The following is an 18,958-nucleotide window of genomic DNA, read 5'->3' as shown; positions in this document are numbered from 1 at the left end:
TGCGCGGCTCGCCCCGCTAGTTTACTTGGAACGGCAGGTAGATACCGCATATCGGAAGGTATAGTGGACTCATATGAAATGACTTTTGGGGTTTATGGGAGTGGATGCACAAGCAGTATTCCCGCTTAGTACAAGTGAAGGCTCGAAAGAGTCTGGGAATCAACCAGCTAGAGAGCGACAACAGTCATGAACATGCATTAAAATTAATCAACACTGGATGCAAGCATAAGTAGGATATAATTCACCATGAACATAAATATCATGGAGGCTATGTTGATTTTGTTTCAACTACATGCGTGAACATGTGCCAAGTCAAGCCACTCAAATCGTTCAAAGGAGGATAACACCCTATCATACCACATCACAACCATTTTAATAGCATGTTGGCATGCAAGGTAAACCATTATAAACTCCTAGCAAATTAAGAATGGCATGAGCAACTATAATCTCTAATTGTCATGGCAAACATGTTTCATTCATAATAGGCTGAATCGGGAACGATGAACTAATCATGTTTACAAAAACAAGATAGGTCAAGTTCATACCAGCTTTTCTCATCTCAAGCAGTCCATCATATATCGTCATTATTGCATTTCACTTGCACAACTGAATGGTGTGGATAATAATAATAGTGCACGTGCATTGGACTAAGCTGGAATTTGTAAGCATTCAATACAAGGGAGAAGACAAGGTAATATGGGTTCTTGATTAGATCAACAATAATGCATATGAGAGCCACTCAACAATTTCATCATGGTCTTCTCCTCTCGACCCCAAAGAAAAGAAAAGAAACAAAACTATTTACATGGGAAAGCTCCCAACAATCAAAAGAAGAACGAGAAATCTTGTTGGGTTTTCTTTTTAATTACTACTACTACAAGCATGGAAAGTGAACTAGCTAAAAGCTACAACTAATTTTAGTTTTGTTTTTCTTAAGGTTTTTCAAACACACAAGAAGAATGCTGGAAAAGAAAATAGACTAGCATGCATAATACAATGGAAAAGTATGAGCACCGACAACTAGAATGAGTGTGTGAACATGAATGTAATGTCGGTGAGAAATACGTACTCCCCCAAGCTTAGGCTTTTGGCCTAAGTTGGTCTATTGCCACGGCTGGCCTGGTGGATAACCAAAGTTGAAGCTGGGATCATACTGAGATCCAGCGGCTATTGCCTCATGAGCTGCAGCTTGGAGGCGGGCTGCCTCCGTCCTCCTCTCATACTCGTTCGCCTCCTCCCTGGTTATAACATATTTCCCTTTTGTCTGAAAGTCAAAGAAAGCGGGAGCAGGGAGAGCAACATGGACAGTGCGATGTCTGTCAAAGATTAGTCGGTATTTGAGGAACTGTTCATTCCTCTCAACAAACTGATGACGAACCATAGCATTATAATCGAGATAAGTAGGAGGCAATTCTATATCATTCTCATGTATGGGTATCTCAAGATAATTAGCTACACGAGTTGCATAAATTCCACCAAACAAGTCTCCAACTATTAAGATGCAACCTACGTGCAACAATACCCCCAAGTTATATTGTTTATCACCCAATACCGCACTCTTGAGGACACTAAGATCTGGAATGCACATGTGACAAGCCTCATCTTTACCGTTAATTTATCTACCCACGAAGAGAGCAAAATAATGTATGGAAGGAAAATGAATGCTCCCTATGGTGGCTTGTGTGATTTCCCTAGATTCCCCACAGTAATACTAGCAATTTAGTTATTATATTCAGATTTGTGAGGTTCACTAACATTGCCCCAGTGCAGGAGTTTACAAGTAGTACTAAAATCTTCTAGATCCATGGTATATGATTTATCATAAAGATCAAATAGGACAGTGTGAGAATTGCGCGAGGATGTAAATTTAAACCTTCTCACAAATGAATCAGTTAGGTAGCGGTATTGCGGGCACTTACCTGATACGAAGCCCTCAAGATCAGCGTTACACACATACGCGTCAAATTCTTCCTTGATGCCTGCACGGATCATAAACTCCTCTTACGGCCATTCACAAGGCCGCACTTGAGCTTCCCTTGGTAGTTCATTGTACGGCTCATGTATCGCGGGCCTTGGGCCTTGCTTCCATGAGGAACCACCTTGGTACATTTTCCTAAACATATTTCTTCCTCTGAAAAATTTCTGAGAATTTTTTAGTTACTCAAAATAAAAGTGAACCAAACTCAACAAGATTGATAGCAACTACTCCTACAAGTGCCTAGAGGCCATATCATGCATTAAAACTAATTTTGACCACATAAATTTAACATGCAAGCTCAAGAACAGGGTCACCTAAGCAGCAAAAATTTACAATAAATAAAGCACTAGAACAAAAACTAATCGGACCATTGGAGGAGTCACATACCGAAGAACAATCCCCCAAAGCAGTTTTGTGAATGAAGCTTTGAGCAAGGAGATCGAAAATGGCAGCAAGAAAATGGCAGCAAGACGTAGTGTGTGGGTGCAAGAATAAGCGGAGGAGGCCCACGTGGGGTCCACGAGGCAGGGGGAATGCCCCCACCCTCGTCGGCACATGGTGGGTCCCCCTGGTGTGTTCCCCGTGCCAATAATTCTTAAATATTCTAGAAAAAAATCATATTAAATTTTCAGGGCATTTGGAGAACTTTTATTTTCGGGATATTTTTTATTCCAAGGATAATTTAGAAAATAGACAGAAAATACTATTTTGCTTTATTTAATCCAATGTTCAAGAAATCGTTAACTGGTAGCTGCTCGGTCAGTTTAGGAGTAGCGATTAATTGGTGAATCGGCCTATTAACTGGATTAATCGATCGACCATTAATCGGTAGATTGAATAGAAACTTGCCAACATATATCTAGATTTTTTAATGTATTATACCATACTCTCATGCTCCCAGGTATGTAGTATACCAAAATATGCTGCCATACACATATGAAAAGCATAGAGAGGAGGTAAAATTATAAATCCTATCTATTAAGGAGCGGCATGGTGCCGGAAAGGATTATGGGCCAAAATTTTGGGTTTTGTTTGCCCATCCGTTATTGATCCAACACGGATTAATCGGCATAACAACTGATTAATCGGTCTAACTGGCCAATTAATTGGCCTGACAAGTTAACGCGGCGAATAGGTGTTATTCGATTCGGCCATGCTATGAGTAGCGATTAACTGGCCCGTTAACTTATTAATCGGGTGAATTCTTGAACAGTGATTTAATCTAAATAACATAAAGTAATAAGAGGGTACAGAGAGTTGTGCTTTCTAACTTCATCCATCTCATGCTCGTCAAAAGGAATCCACCACTAACAAGGTTGATCAAGTCTTGTTAACAAACTCTTTTCGAATAACATGAAACCGGAGAATTTTTGAGTAACACTAGGTTACCTCAACGGGGATATGCATGTCCCCAACAAGAAGAATATCATATTTATTCTTGACAGTAGGAAGAGGAAATTCAAAACCTCCAATAGTAATCATTGGAATTTTTCCAATAGAATTGATATTGTGGACTTGAGGCTGTTTCCTTGGAAAGTGTACCATATGCTCATTACCATTAACATGAAAAGTGACATTGCCTTTGTTGCAATCAATAACAGCTCCTGCAGTATTCAAAAAGGGTCTACCAAGAATAATAGACATACTATCATCCTCGGGAATATCAAGAATAATAAAGTCTGTTAAAATAGTAACGTTCGCAACCACAACAGGCACATCCTCACAAATACCGACAGGTATAGCAGTTGATTTATCAGCCATTTGCAAAGATATTTCAGTAGGTGTCAACTTATTCAAATCAAGTCTACGATATAAAGAGAGAGGCATAACACTGGCTCCAAGATCACATAAAGCAGTTTTAACATAGTTTCTTTTAATGAAGCATGGTATAGTTGGTACTCCTAGATCTCCTAATTTGTGACAATATCTTTCACATACTTAGCATAAGGATTCATTTTAAGCATATCAGTCAAACGGATACGCAAAAAGATAGGTCTAATCATTTCAGCAAAGCGCTCAAAATCCTCATCATCATTTCTCTTGGATGGTTTAGGAGGAAAACGCATGGGTTTCTGAACCCATGGTTCTCTTTCTTTACCATGTTTCCTAGCAACGAAGTCTCTCTTATCATAACATTGATTCTTTGATTGGTTCAATCTCTACATCATTGTCATTGCTAGGTTGAGCATCAACATGAACATTATCATTAACATTATCACTAGGTTCATGTTCATTACCAGACTGTGTTCAACATCGAAAATAGAAATATCATTGGGATTCTAAGGTGTGTCAACAACAGGTTCACTAGAAGCATGCAAAGTCCTATCATTTTTCTTTTTCTTCTTCTTAGAAGAACTAGGTGCATCAACATTAGTTCTCTGAGAATCTTGCCCAATTCTCTTAGGGTGGCCCTCAGGATACAAAGGTTCCTGAGTCATTTTACCCCCTCTGGTCACAACTTTGACATCATTATCATTTTTCTTATTATTTAATTCATTGAGCAAATCATTCTGAGCTTTAAGCACTTGTTCTACTTGAGTGGTAACCATAGAAGCATATTTTCTAATAAGTTTAAGTTCACCTTTAACTCTAGACATATAATCACTCAAGTGTTCAATCATATAAGCATTACGTTTCAATTGGCTACCAACATAAGCATTGAAGTCTTCTTGTTTAACCATAAAATTATCAAACTCATCCAAGCATTGGCTAGAAAATTTAGCAGGTGGGACTTCACCCTTATCAAATCTATAGAGAGAATTTACCTTTACTACCTGTGTCGGGTTATCAAGACCATGTATTTCTTCAATAGGTGGTAAATTCTTAACATCTTCAGCTTTAATACCTTTTTCTTTCATAGATTTCTTTGCCTCTTGCATATCTTCAGGACTGATAAATAGAATACCCCTTTTCTTCGGAGTCGTCTTAGGAGTTGGTTTAGGAAGTGTCAAATCATTTTCATTACTCAACATATTATTCAATAGCAATTCGGCTTGCTCAATAGTTCTTTCCCTGAAAACACAACCAGCACAACTATCCAGGTGGTCTCTTGAAGCATCGGTTAGTCCATTATAAAAGATATCAAGTATTTCATTTTTCTTGAGAGGATGATCAGGCAAAGCATTAAGTAATCGGAGAAGCCTTCCCCAAGCTTGTGGGAGACTCTCTTCTTCAGTTTGCACAAAGTTATATATTTCCCTTAAGGCAGCTTGTTTCTTATGAGCGGGGAAATATTTAGCAGAGAAGTTATAAATCATATCCTGGGGACTACGCACACTACCAGGATCAAGAGAATTAAACCATGTTTTAGCGTCACCCTTTAATGAGAACGGAAATAACTTAAGGATAAAGTAATAGCGAGTTTTCTCATCATTAGTGAATAGGGTAGCTATGTCATTTAATTTAGTAAGATGTGCCACAACAGTTTTAGATTCATAGCCATAAAAAGGATCAGATTCAACCAAAGTAATTAACTCAGGATCGACACAGAAATCATAATCCTTATCAGAGGTACATATAGGTGAAGTAGCAAAAGCAGGGTCATCCTTCATTCTAGCATTCAAAGAATTTTCTTTCAGCTTAGCTAACAATTTCTTAAGATCATATCTATCATTGCAAGCTAAAAAGTCTATAGTAGTTTCTTCATCCATAACATAACCCTCAGGCACAATAGGCAATTCATATCTAGGGGGAGAATCTTCATCATCACTTTCATCAATATTATCAGTTTCAATAATTTCATTCTCTCCAACCCTAGCAAGTTGTTCATCAAGAAATTCACCCAATGGCATAGTATTATTAAGCATAGAAGTAGTTTCATCATAAGCATCATGCATAGCAGAAGTGGAATCATCATAACATGCGACATATCAGAATAAATAGTAGGTGTAGGTGTCACAAGTTTACTCAAAATGGAAGGTGAATCAAGTGTAGAGCTAGATGGCAGTTCCTTACCTCCCCTCGTAGTTGAGGGAAAAATATTGGTTCTTTCATCTTCCAAGTTCCTCAGAGTGATCAACAGATATAAATCCCAAGTGACTCAAAGAATAGAGCTATGCTCCCGGCAATGGCGCTAGAAAATAGTCTTGATAACCCACAAGTATAGGGGATCGCAACAGTCTTCGAGGGTAGAGTATTCATCCCAAATTTATTGATTCGACACAAGGGGAGCCAAAGAATATTCTCAAGTATTAACAGTTGAGTTGTCAATTCAACCGCACTTGAAAGACTTAATATCTACAGCAAAGTATTTAGTAGCAAAGTAATATGGAAGTAATGGTAACGGTGGCAAAAGTAATAGTATTGGTTTTGTAGTGATGGTAACAGTGGCAATGGTAAACTAACTAAGCAAAGATCAATATGTGAAAAGCTCATAGGCATTGGATCAGTGATGGATAATTATGTCGGATGTGATTCCTCATGCAACAGATATAACATAGGGTGACACAGAACTAGCTCCAGTTCATCAATGTAATGTAGGCATGTATTCCGAATATAGTCATACGTGCTTATGGAAAAGAACCTGCATGACATCTTTTGTCCTACCCTCCCATGGCAGCGGGGTCCTATTGGAAACTAAGGGATATTAAGGCCTCCTTTTAATAGAGTACCGGACCAAAGCATTAACACTTAGTGAATACATGAACTCCTCAAACTACGGTCACCACCGGTAAGTATCCCGATTATTGTCACTTCGGGGTTAACGGATCATAACACATAATAGGTGACTATAGACTTGCAAGATAGGATCAAGAAATCACATATATCCATGAAAATGTAATAGGTTCAAATCTGAAATCATGGCACTCGGGCCCTAGTGACAAGCATTAAGCATAGCAAAGTCATAGCAACATCAATCTCAGAACAAAATGGATACTAGGGATCAAACCCTACCAAAACTAACTCGATTACATGATAAATCTCATCCAACCCATCACCATCCAGCAAGCCTATGATGGAATTACTCACGCATGGCGGTGAGCATCATGAAATTGGCGATGAAGGAAGGTTGACGATGACGATGGCGACGGATTCCCCTCTCCGGAGCCCCGAACGGAATCCAGATCAGCCCTCTCGAGAGAGATTAGGGCTTGGCGGCAACTCCGTATCGTAAAATGTGATGAATCCTTCTCCATGATTTTTTCTCCCCGAACCTGAATATATAGAGTTGGAGTTGAGGTCGATGGAGCATCAAGGGGCTCACGAGGCAGGGGGCGTGCCCCCACCCTTGTGGACAGGGTGTGGGCCCCCTGACGTTAATTCTTTCACCAGTATTTTTTATATATTCCAAAAATATTCTCCGTGAAGTTTCAGGTCATTCTGAGTACTTTTATTTCTGCACAAAAATAACACCATGGCAATTCTGTTGAAAACAGCGTCAGTCCGGGTTAGTTCCATTCAAATCATGCAAGTTAGAGTCCAAAACAAGGTCAAAAGTGTTTGGAAAAGTAGAAACGACGGGGACGTATCACGCCTGGTTGGCCCTCGTCCTGAGGTCTCGGATCATGGGGGTGTGTCGCGCTACAGCGTCTATCGGCGGATCGCCTCCTCCCCGCTCTGCTGCGCGAGGGACTCAACAACGGTAACCCGTTGCTGAAGCAGGAGCAGCTTGGCACGGGCAGAGGCCAACTCGGCCTGCACGGAGAACAAGGCAGCTGCAGCGGCCTGCTCACCCTGCTCCGCCTCAGCTAACCTTGACCTGAGGGCGGTGGTCCTGCCCTCAGCTTCGGCTTCCATGAGTTTCAGCTTCAAGTCGTACCTATTGGCAAGATCAATGCAAGCCTCCGCCACCCTACGGTCCACTTCCTCCTGGATCCTGGCCTCGCGCGCACTGGCGGCAACTTCCGCCTGAGCAACCTGACGCTCCCTCATCTCCAACCGCTCAAGCTCGAGGCTGCGCTCTGTGGCCTGCAGCATTAGTGCTTCCTCGCGCTTCAAGATCTCCTCCTCGTCGGACGACGCCCCCTTCATCGATGCCAAGGCAGATCTACGCGCCTCCACTTGCTGCTCCAGGGAGGCATTCAGGGCTTGGAGCCCCTGCCTGCGCTTCTTTATGACCTCGCGGCGGTGGTCAGCTTCCCTAGCATCCTCCAAAGCTCAGGCGCTGGCCTTGCGCGAGGTTGCAAGGGATGCCTCGGCCTTCATGTTGGCATGCTCACGCTGGAGACGCCCGAGGTTGATGGCCACCTTCAATTGACGCCATTCATCCACTAGCCGAAGACCCTCAGTTTCAAGGCGGGCGTCGACGTCCACGAGCTCTTCCCCAAGCCGGCTCAATGCACCCATCGCTTCCCAGAAGAGCTCGTGACGGACAGCACCCCACTTGCGCATAAGCTCGAATGCATGATCGGGTCCGTCCTCCACGCCGGGAGTCGTTGAAGAGGTTCGAGGTGGCTCGCCTCCTCACAGCAGCGGGCTGGAGGCCGACGCCTTTCCAGTCGCCCTTCGGGCCCCGTCGGGGGCCCGGAGGGGCCGAGGCTCGTTACCCAAAGGAGAGGCCAGAGCCGAGGCCACCCAGCCGCGGTCAATAACCAGAGGAGAAGCCCTTGGCACACATCCCGCACCCCAGGCAAGGCCTAGAAGGACGGATGGCAAGAACGCTGGGTCCAGACGCCAAGTCGGCGTGCATGCCGCTCCGGTCGACTTCGCGCCAAGTACGGCAGGCTAGCTTGGGGTGCTCAAGGTCAGCGGAGGACTCGGGGCAGGAGGAGGTTGCTTCGTGGGAGACTTCGTCGCCTTAGCAGAAGGGACCCTGAGGAACCACAGTCAGGAGGGGAAGCGGTACTCGAGAAATTACAAAGATACGGTACTCACTCGTCAATAGCAATGTACTTTCTCTGATTCAACAGCTGGAAGGCGTCACCACTGCAGCTTGGAGACCCCTTCCTCTTGCGGAGCGCCGCGAAGTTCGGTCGGAGCCGGCCAAAGCCCTGGGCACGGTCACCAAGGCCGGGCGCGGATGGTGTGACTCTAGAGGAGGCGACATCAGGGGTGCTGGACCGTGCGGAGACCTCGGTACTCGCCTCGGGGCGGTTCACTGGGGCCTCGGGGGCTCCGGCCTCAGGAGCATCGGACTGCGTCATCCCCCAGGCCGCTTCCTCAGGACGGCTCTCCAGGGTCCCGGGGGACGGCACCTCAGGATCCCCGAGTGGTGCCGGTTCCTCAACAGCAGCGCCGCCATTGCTTGACAGCGACCGCCCCCCTGTGGCCGCTCTTGGGGCGGGCATCGCGCTCGTGGCTGGCAAGGGGGCCATGAAGACAGGGCTCTCGCGAGGCCCTTCAAGGCCAGCTGGGCGTAGCCCCCATTTGTCGAAGAGGGGCATTTGCCTCAAGACGAAGGGCCGGCACCTGAAGCCTCATGCGGTCCCCGTAGCCAGAGAAGGTCCACATCTGCCGGGAGTGGCGCTGAAGCGGAGCAATGCGGCACCGGATGAACTCCTTCACCAACATGGGCTGCTGCTACCTCTTGAGCATGCATTAGTTTTCCCTTGAAGAGGAGAGGGTGATGCAGCAAAGTAGCGTAAGTATTTTCCTTAGTTTTTGAGAACCAAGGTATCAATCCAGTAGGAGACACTACAAAAAAATACACTTCCGTGATGATATGTGTTTGTCACAGTAGGTCGCGTTTTCTATCATGCATGTACATCCATGACAAATTTATGACAGAATCAAGATAGTCATACCTGTGCTGTCGTAGAAGTGTTCCATGACATTGCCAAAATTATCATCATTAAAGTGTCCACTTACATGACGATAAATCGCGCGTCACAGAAGTGCTTTCGTCAAGGGTGACCGACACGTGGCATCCACCGTAACAGAACGCCGTTAAGCTATCGAGTCGGATTTTGGATCCGATAACCCGTTAACAGCCACGACCAATGCCGATTTTCCACGTGTAAAATTCTCATTGGCTGACGGATCCACGCGTCAGCTCCGCGTTGGCACAGGTGTCACTCATCCAACGGTCGAGATGGGCCTATGATATTTTGACACGTGGACCGGCCCAAAAGTGGCCCACAAAGATTAAATGGGCCGGCCCAACTGAAGGCCCATAAGATTGAGCGGACCATAATCGGCCGGCCCAGCTAAAGGCCCACAAAATTTAGCGGACCATAATGGGCCGGCCCAGCTAAAGGCCCACATGATTTTGCAGACCATAATGGGCCGACCCAGCTAAAGGCCCACAAGATTTTGCAGACCACAATGCGCCGGCCCAGCTAAAGGCCCACTAGATTCTGCCGACCATAATGGGCCGGCCCAGCTAAAGGCCCAACATTCTCTGTCAAATCGGCCCGTCAACGGCCTGTCCTAAACTTGTCATCAACGCGGACCATGGTCACTTCTGGTCCATTAACAGTCCGCTAAGTAATTGGGCCGAATTACGGCCCGGTGTATTTCCGGCCTGTTAAAGGTCCGGCTTCATTTGGGCCCATTTACAGGCCATCAAAACTTTCGGCCCATAAATGACTGTGAAGGATTTGGGTCATATTCGGCCATGTCTGACATTCGGCCTGTTAGAGGCCCACTATAGCTTTGGGCCACTTTCGGCCTGTTGTCATTTTCGGCCTGTTAACGCCGGACGTAAACCATGGGCCATATGTGGCCCAACGTCATATCAGGCCCATTAACGGCCCATGTAAAAATGACGATAATCAAGCCCGACCGAAGTTCTGGCCTGTTAAAGGCCCGTGTATTAGGTCGGCGCATTTACGGCTCCTCCGAATTTCGGCCTGTTAAAATCCAGTGGGTTATTTGGCACAATCAGGGCCCAATCTCACTTTCGGTCTATTAAAGGCCCATGTATTTTATGGGCTCGAGATATTTACACCTGTAAATGGCCTATTTTTACTGAGGGCCCAAATTATGTTTAGGCCTGTTAAAGGCCCACTATGGGCACAGGCCTACCAGAAAAATATGAAAGCTTATGCTGATTTAGGCCCAGATATTTTTAGTGGGCTACATGCCAATTTCGGCCCATAATCGTTTTTAGCCCAATTGGAATGGGCCTGACGAATGTTGGCATGTTGGGATCCTACGATGCTTTAGGCCGAATACATTACTAAGATAAACCTACACTATATAAAAATAGCGTCATAATTACTGCAGCCTGAGGCAGCATTATAAATGTTGTATCACACCAAAATGCCTGTTGGCATAAAGTTTACAGTCCTTCCAGATAAAAGCACAATCAGATGTATAAAAGCACATATCATTTGACCTGAGTGCTAATGTTTCAGGCTGTAGAATCTGATGGAGCAGCACGATCTCCACCTTTTTTCCGCCATTGCTCTTGAACAATGAAGCGAAAGTCTGATAGTCTGGTTTCAAAACCATTCATATCTTGACGACATTTCTCAAACACTATTCTTGTTTCCGAAACAATGTCCACTAGGGATTGGACTTGTGTCTGGAGCACAGATATATCACTCTGTCTAGCAGGAAGATTTTGTTCAGTAGGCGATTTGGACGAGGTTACCTTGACAACCAACCCAGAATTACGTAGGAAGGTGCTTTTTGCACTGTTAGTGGAGAGATACTGATGCACTGCAGCAAGAGGTGACATTGTGCCTGTAGTAGCCTCGTCACCTTCAGGTGGTTTTGGCTGTTCAATCATTTGTTCCATAGCTTCCTGAAAGTTTGAACTTGTAGATTAGTGTACCAGATAAGTTACTAATGAGATAAAAACAAACAAAGTAGGTTAAACGTTTATACATAACTTATTTTGGTGAACTACTGTAATACATTAGCATGTATTGTAGTGCCAACTACATAATAAAATCACTTTCGGAACATATGTCCATGTAGCATGCCTACTGTATTGTCTATTTCCTCACATTCGTTGACATCTAAGGATAAACAGACATGGTTTAAAGTAGGATGAACATAGTATGACATCATTCATATCATGGTCAAACAGATATAAAACAAATAGGCTATTTTATCATTGTGTGCGCACGTGAACATAACAACTAGATTACAGATCAAGACCAAAAGAATATCCTTCATCTCTTTTAAACCATGTAAGGTGAAATGATACGTTAAGACAATTGTGAATAAAAGTGAACATAGTAAATGACATTGGCTGCAAACCAAGTAGTTAAATGAACACATCACAGTACCAATCAGTTCAAGGCAGGAGGAGTCAGGACTTACAACAGCGGCTTGAACTGGTGTGCTCATGCCCTTCATCTTGCTGGTGTGGCAATCCTTGAAGATTTGCACTACATTCGATTCAGGTTCTTTTTGGTCCGCACAGGATTTCCTCTGTATTTGGAACAAGTCAATATAGATACGATAATATGGCACCAAAAAAAGAAGGAAGTAGCAGCTATTTACAGGAGCCTCGCAGTGTGCAATATAGCTACGAGATCCTGTGGTCTGTTGGAATTTCACTTTAGAACGGTTTGTTTTGTTCTTCAAACAGTTAGCCTAGAAGAAGATACACTTGTAAGGCACATACATAAATACAAGTTCAATATGTGGTCTGATCAAATACATATAGCCTACCTGATACTGTGGATTAGACCAGTGTTTAACGAGGGCTGTCCAGTCTTCATCTGTAATATATTCCACTAGAGATGTTTGGGCGATTTCATTGTTAGCCTTGCCTTCAAAGTGAGATTTTCTAAGGTGGTACCAATACTGTCACAGAGCAGACTAAAAAACATGAGGGCATGCTTGTCTAGTTGCATCATCTTTCGGATCCAACTTGAACCTCATCTGTTGAAAAAAGAATGTAAGTCTTATTAGGAGGAAGCTAGAAAGTATGGGACAGAGCAAGACATTATTCCTAATTGCGATGAATAACATTACTTACGGATAAATGGTCAAGGAAGGTGTTAAACTGGGTATTGTCTTTCTCATTCCTGTACTGGATCCACGTTGGGAGGATACGTGCATGACACCAAACGGCAACGACTGCCTCTGATACTAACTTGGCTGACTCTGTAGCATCACGTGGCCTTTCTGTCAAGCATTATCCCTGATGTCTGTTTCCGCTTGCGCCGTGGTGCTTGTTCAACAATGAATATGGAAAGTGTTATTGTACATCAAACTGTGAGAGTACATATAAAGGAGCATGCAACTGCAACTTGACTCGGTCAGGTACCGTCTTGGTGTTGATGCTCATGAGGTTCAACTGATCTTGCCAAGTCCTGTTGTGTCAGCAGTGCTTCGGAAGTAGTGTTAGGTGTGAAGGAAGCTTGGGAACTGGCCAATTCCGGAGCAAACGAACGAGTAACTGGTTGACATGCTGGTACAGTTGAAGCGGATGCTGCAGCTGGTGGAGCAGGTGATACTGTGTTTGTAGATTTAGCTGGTGGACTTGGACCTTCTACTGCACTATAAGTACCAGCAGAATCTCGATGGCAGAACCTTTTCTGTTTCACCCGACGAGTAACAGCACTCCCTACTATATTATTTTCCTTGCTCTTTTTTGACTTTGCCATGTCAAGCTGTACCCACAACACAAAAGAATAAAATCACTCGTCAGAACTCAATGATGGATGATACAGACAAGCAATACTTTGATGTAAGACAACCGTATGAGGATGGAATATGTAAGAAAAACAGGATGACATGACATATTCACAGCTACGATGTGCAAACTAAGCAGAAGGATTTTCAAGAAAATAGAAGTAATGCAAGCTAGACACCATATGGAAGATGCAACCAATATTACTCTGCCAAGTTAAAACTGTCTTGTCATAAGTGGCAATTCGAAAAATTAGAAGCAGTACAACGTAGAAATCAATGCAAGATGCAACCACTATCAAACTGCCATGTTAGAAGCGTCCAATCATGAGTGACTGATGCAGGATACACAACAACATTACTTTGATGTAAGAACATGGTATGATAGATAGATGCAGTGTCTTCTAGACACAGAAAGCCATGTCATATGCACATGTATAACGTATAAACTCAGCAGGTGCAATTTAATCAAAATAGGAGAAATATAGGCTAGACAACATATGCAACATGAAACCAATTATCACAATGTCAACTTAGAGCAAGCACCTGCGATGGTGGAGTACAGGAGATGAACTCATCATGTAGACTTGGGACTTCAACTTCATTAGCAGTAGCAGTGGCAAATCTAGAGAGTCTCTGTTTGCGTCAGTGCGGAGGACCACCAACATCCCCTCACTTACTCTTTTCCTTCCTATTTTCTGATATTGCCTTATGAAGTCAAAACCACAAGAAGATGAATAAAATTAGCTCTGCATAACTGGTTGATGCATGATACAGACGAACACTACTTTGATGTAAGGCAAGCGCAGGATAGGAGGATGGAATATATACAAAAAAAGACAGCGTTTCATATTCACACGTACGATAGGAGGATGGAATATGTATGAAAAAACAGTAAGCGGAAGGCATTTCAACAAAATTAGAAGAAATGAAAGCTAGGCACCATATGAACATGCAACCAATATCACTCTATCAGGTAAAAAGTGTCTCGTCGTAAGTGCCATTTCAAGAAATTAGAAGCAGTACAAGCTAGAAGACAATGCAAGATGCAACCTACATCACAGTCCCAAGTTAAATGTGTCTTATGGGTAAGTGATCGTTGCAGGTATAAGTTGTAAGCTACGCAGATGCAATTCAACATAATCAGAAGCAATACAAACTAGACATCATACGGAAAACGCAACCACGTATAACAGTTCCAAGTAAGAGCAAGCACCTGTGATGGTGGAGTAGGGGAGATGTGCTCATCATGTACACGTATGTTCTAGAAACAGGAACACGTGTCATATTCACAGGCATTATGTGTAAAGTAAGCAGATGCAATTCAAGTTAGAAGCAATACAAGCTAGACATCATACGCAACATGCAACCACATATAATAGTGTCAAGTTAGAGCAAGCACCTATGATGGTGGAGTAGGGGAGATGTGCTCATCATCTACACAGCTACGTTGACTGTCCAGCCTTGTGTTGTCTTGCGAATCTTGTTGGGAGGATGGCGGAGTAGAATCTGTAGAGACCCCCTGTTTGAGTTTGCTCTTCAGAACTCATTCATGCATGATACTGACGAACACTACTCGGATGAAAGGCAAACACATGATGCGAGGATTGGAATATGTATGAAAAACAGGATGGTGTGACATATTCACACCTATGATGTGGTAACTAAGCAGAAGGCATTTCAACAAGTTAGAAGCACTGCAAGCTAGACACCATATGAAAGATGCAACCAATATCACTCTGCCAAGTTCAAACTGTACGGCGTTTCAACAAATTAGAAGCAGTACATGCTAGAAATCATATGCAAGACAAAACCAATATCACAGTGGCGACTTAAAGGTGCCTTATCATAAGTGACTGATGCGGGATATGCAAGAATAGTAGTCTGGTGTAGAAACAGGAACACATGTCATATTCACAGGCATTATGTGTAAAGTAAGCAGATGCAATTCAACAAAGTTAGAAGCAATACAACCTAGACATCATACGCAACATGCAACCACATATAATAGTGCCCAGTTAGAGCAAGCACCTGTAATGGTGCAGTAGGGGAGATGTGCTCATCATCTACACAGATATGTTGACTGTCTAGCCTTGCGTTGTCTTGCGAATCTTGATGGGAGGATGGCGGAGTAGAATCTGTAGAGAACCTTCGTTTTAGTTGCTCGGAAGGACCACCATCATCCAATGCATTGTCAATTTCCTTTAGCTTTATTGATTTTGCATTGTGAGGTCGCACCGACAAGAAAAATGAATATCATTCGCTCTTCAGAACTCATTCATGCATGATATTGACGAACACTACTCTGATGAAAGGCAAAATCATGATACGAGGATGGAATATGTACGAAAAAACGGACGGCTGGACATATTCACACCTATGATGTGGTAACTAAGCAGAAGGCACTTCAACAAATTAGAAACACTGCAAGACACCATACGGAAGGTGCTGTCAATATCACTCTGCCAAGTTAAAACTGTCTCGTCATAGGTGGCGTTCATCAAACTAGAAGCAATAGCTAGAAATCATATTCAAGACGCAAACCAATATCACACTGCCAACTTAAAGGTGTCCCATCATAAGTGACTGATGTAGGATACACAAGAAGAGTAGTTTCATGTAAGAACATGGTGTGATAGACAGATGTAGTATGTACCAAAAACAGGAAAGCATGTCATATTCACATGTATCATGTGTAAGCTAAGCAGATGTAGTTTACACTAATTAGGAGCAATACGAGCTAGACACCATATGCAACATGCATCCAGATATCACACTGCCAAGTTAGAGCAAGCACCTTGGATGGTGGAGTAGGGGAGCGGAGACTTGGACCTTGTAATGCACTATCAGTACAAGGAGAATCGGTACAGATGCTCCGTTTACGTTGCTGCAGAGGACCACCATCATCGCCTTCCTTACTCTTTTCCTTCCTATTTCTTGATTTTGCCTTGTCAAGTCAAACCCACAAGAAAAAAGAATAAAATTTGCTCTTCAGAACTCATTGATGCATGATACTGACGAACACTACTTTCATGTAAGGCAGCCGCATGATAGGAGGATGGAATATATATGAAAAACAGGACGGCGTGACATATTGACATGTATGATTTATAAAGTGTAAACTAAGCACAAGGTGCTTGAACTTGTTAGAATCAATGCAAGCTAGAAACCATATGAAAGATGAAACCAATATCACTCTGCCAAATTAAAAGGGTGCCCTAACAAATGTATTTGACGAAATTAGAAGCAATACATGGCAACAAGCTAGAAATAATATGCAATATGCAACGAATAAAGGTGACTCATCGTAAGTGATTGATGCAGGATACAGAAGAGAGGTAGTTTCATGTAAGAACAAGGTTAACACATAGATGTAGTGTGTACCAAAAATTGGAAGGCGTGTCATATTCATAGGTATAGTGTGTAAACTAAGCAGATGCAATTTACCCTAATTAGAAGCATTACAAGCTAGACGCCGTGTGCAACATGCAACCACATATCACACTGCGAAGTTAGAGCAAGCACCTGTGATGGTGGTGTAGGGGAAGTGCGGTCTTCAGGTACATAGCTACGTTCAATATCTTCATTTAGGCTTGTTGTTTCTTGACAATCATGTGGAGAGGATGAAATTGCATTCTATATAAGAGTATTGCGTCTCATATTAACCCACGCGCGTGACTGTCTCGTCATAAGAGATAGACGCAGGATACACAAGAATAGTAGTTTGATGTAAGAACATGATGTGATAGGCAGATGTAGTATGCACCAAAAACAGGAAGGCGTGTCATATTCACATCAAACTACAGGCTAGACAACATATGCAACATGAAACCAATTATCACACTGTCAACTTAGAGCAAGCACCTGCGATGGTGGAGTACAGGAGATGAACTCATCATGTAGACTTGGGACTTCAACTTCATTAGCAGTAGCAGTGGCAAATCTAGAGAGTCTCTGTTTGCGTCAGTGCGGAGGACCACCAACATCCCCTCACTTACTCTTTTCCTTCCTATTTTCTGATATTGCCTTATGAAGTCAAAACCACAAGAAGATGAATAAAATTAGCTCTGCATAACTGGTTGATGCATGATACAGACGAACACTACTTTGATGTAAGGCAAGCGCAGGATAGGAGGATGGAATATATACAAAAAAAGACAGCGTTTCATATTCACACGTACGATAGGAGGATGGAATATGTATGAAAAAACAGTAAGCGGAAGGCATTTCAACAAAATTAGAAGAAATGAAAGCTAGGCACCATATGAACATGCAACCAATATCACTCTATCAGGTAAAAAGTGTCTCGTCGTAAGAGCCATTTCAAGAAATTAGAAGCAGTACAAGCTAGAAGAAAATGCAAGATGCAACCTACATCACAGTCCCAAGTTAAATGTGTCTTATGGGTAAGTGATTGTTATAGGTATAAGTTGTAAGCTACGCAGATGCAATTCAACATAATCAGAAGCAATACAAACTAGACATCATACGGAAAATGCAACCATGTATAACAGTTCCAAGTAAGAGAAAGGACCTGTGATGGTGGAGTAGGGGAGATGTGCTCATCATGTACACGTATGTTCTAGAAACAAGAACACGTGTCATATTCACAGGCATTATGTGTAAAGTAAGCAGATGCAATTCAAGTTAGAAGCAATACAAGCTAGACATCATACGCAACATGCAACCACATATAATAGTGTCAAGTTAGAGCAAGCACCTATGATGGTGGAGTAGGGGAGATGTGCTCATCATCTACACAGCTACGTTGACTGTCCAGCCTTGTGTTTTCTTGCGAATCTTGTTGGGAGGATGGCGGAGTAGAATCTGTAGAGACCCCCTGTTTGAGTTCGCTCTTCAGAACTCATTCATGCATGATACTGACGAACACTACTCGGATGAAAGGCAAACACATGATGCGAGGATGGAATATGTATGAAAAACAGGATGGTGTGACATATTCACACCTATGATGTGGTAACTAAGCAGAAGGCATTTCAACAAGTTAGAAGCACTGCAAGCTAGACACCATATGAAAGATGCAACCAATATCACTCTGCCAAGTTCAAACTGTATGGCGTTTCAACAAATTAGAAGCAGTACATGCTAGAAATCATATGCAAGACAAAACCAATATCACAGTGGCGACTTAAAGGTGCCTTATCATAAGTGACTGATGTGGGATATGCAAGAATAGTAGTCTGGTGTAGAAACAGGAACACATGTCATATTCACAGGCATTATGTGTAAAGTAAGCAGATGCAATTCAACAAAGTTAGAAGCAATACAACCTAGACATCATACGCAACATGCAACCACATATAATAGTGCCCAGTTAGAGCAAGCACCTGTGATGGTGGAGTAGGGGAGATGTGCTCATCATCTACACAGCTACGTTGACTGTCTAGCCTTGCGTTGTCTTGCGAATCTTGTTGGGAGGATGGCGGAGTAGAATCTGTAGAGAACCTCTGTTTCAGTTGCTCGGAAGGACCACCATCATGCAATGCC

Source organism: Triticum urartu, chromosome 5, assembly GCF_003073215.2.
Source record: "Triticum urartu cultivar G1812 chromosome 5, Tu2.1, whole genome shotgun sequence".
Taxonomy (NCBI): Eukaryota; Viridiplantae; Streptophyta; class Magnoliopsida; order Poales; family Poaceae; genus Triticum; species Triticum urartu.
This window is presented reverse-complemented; position numbering follows the sequence as displayed.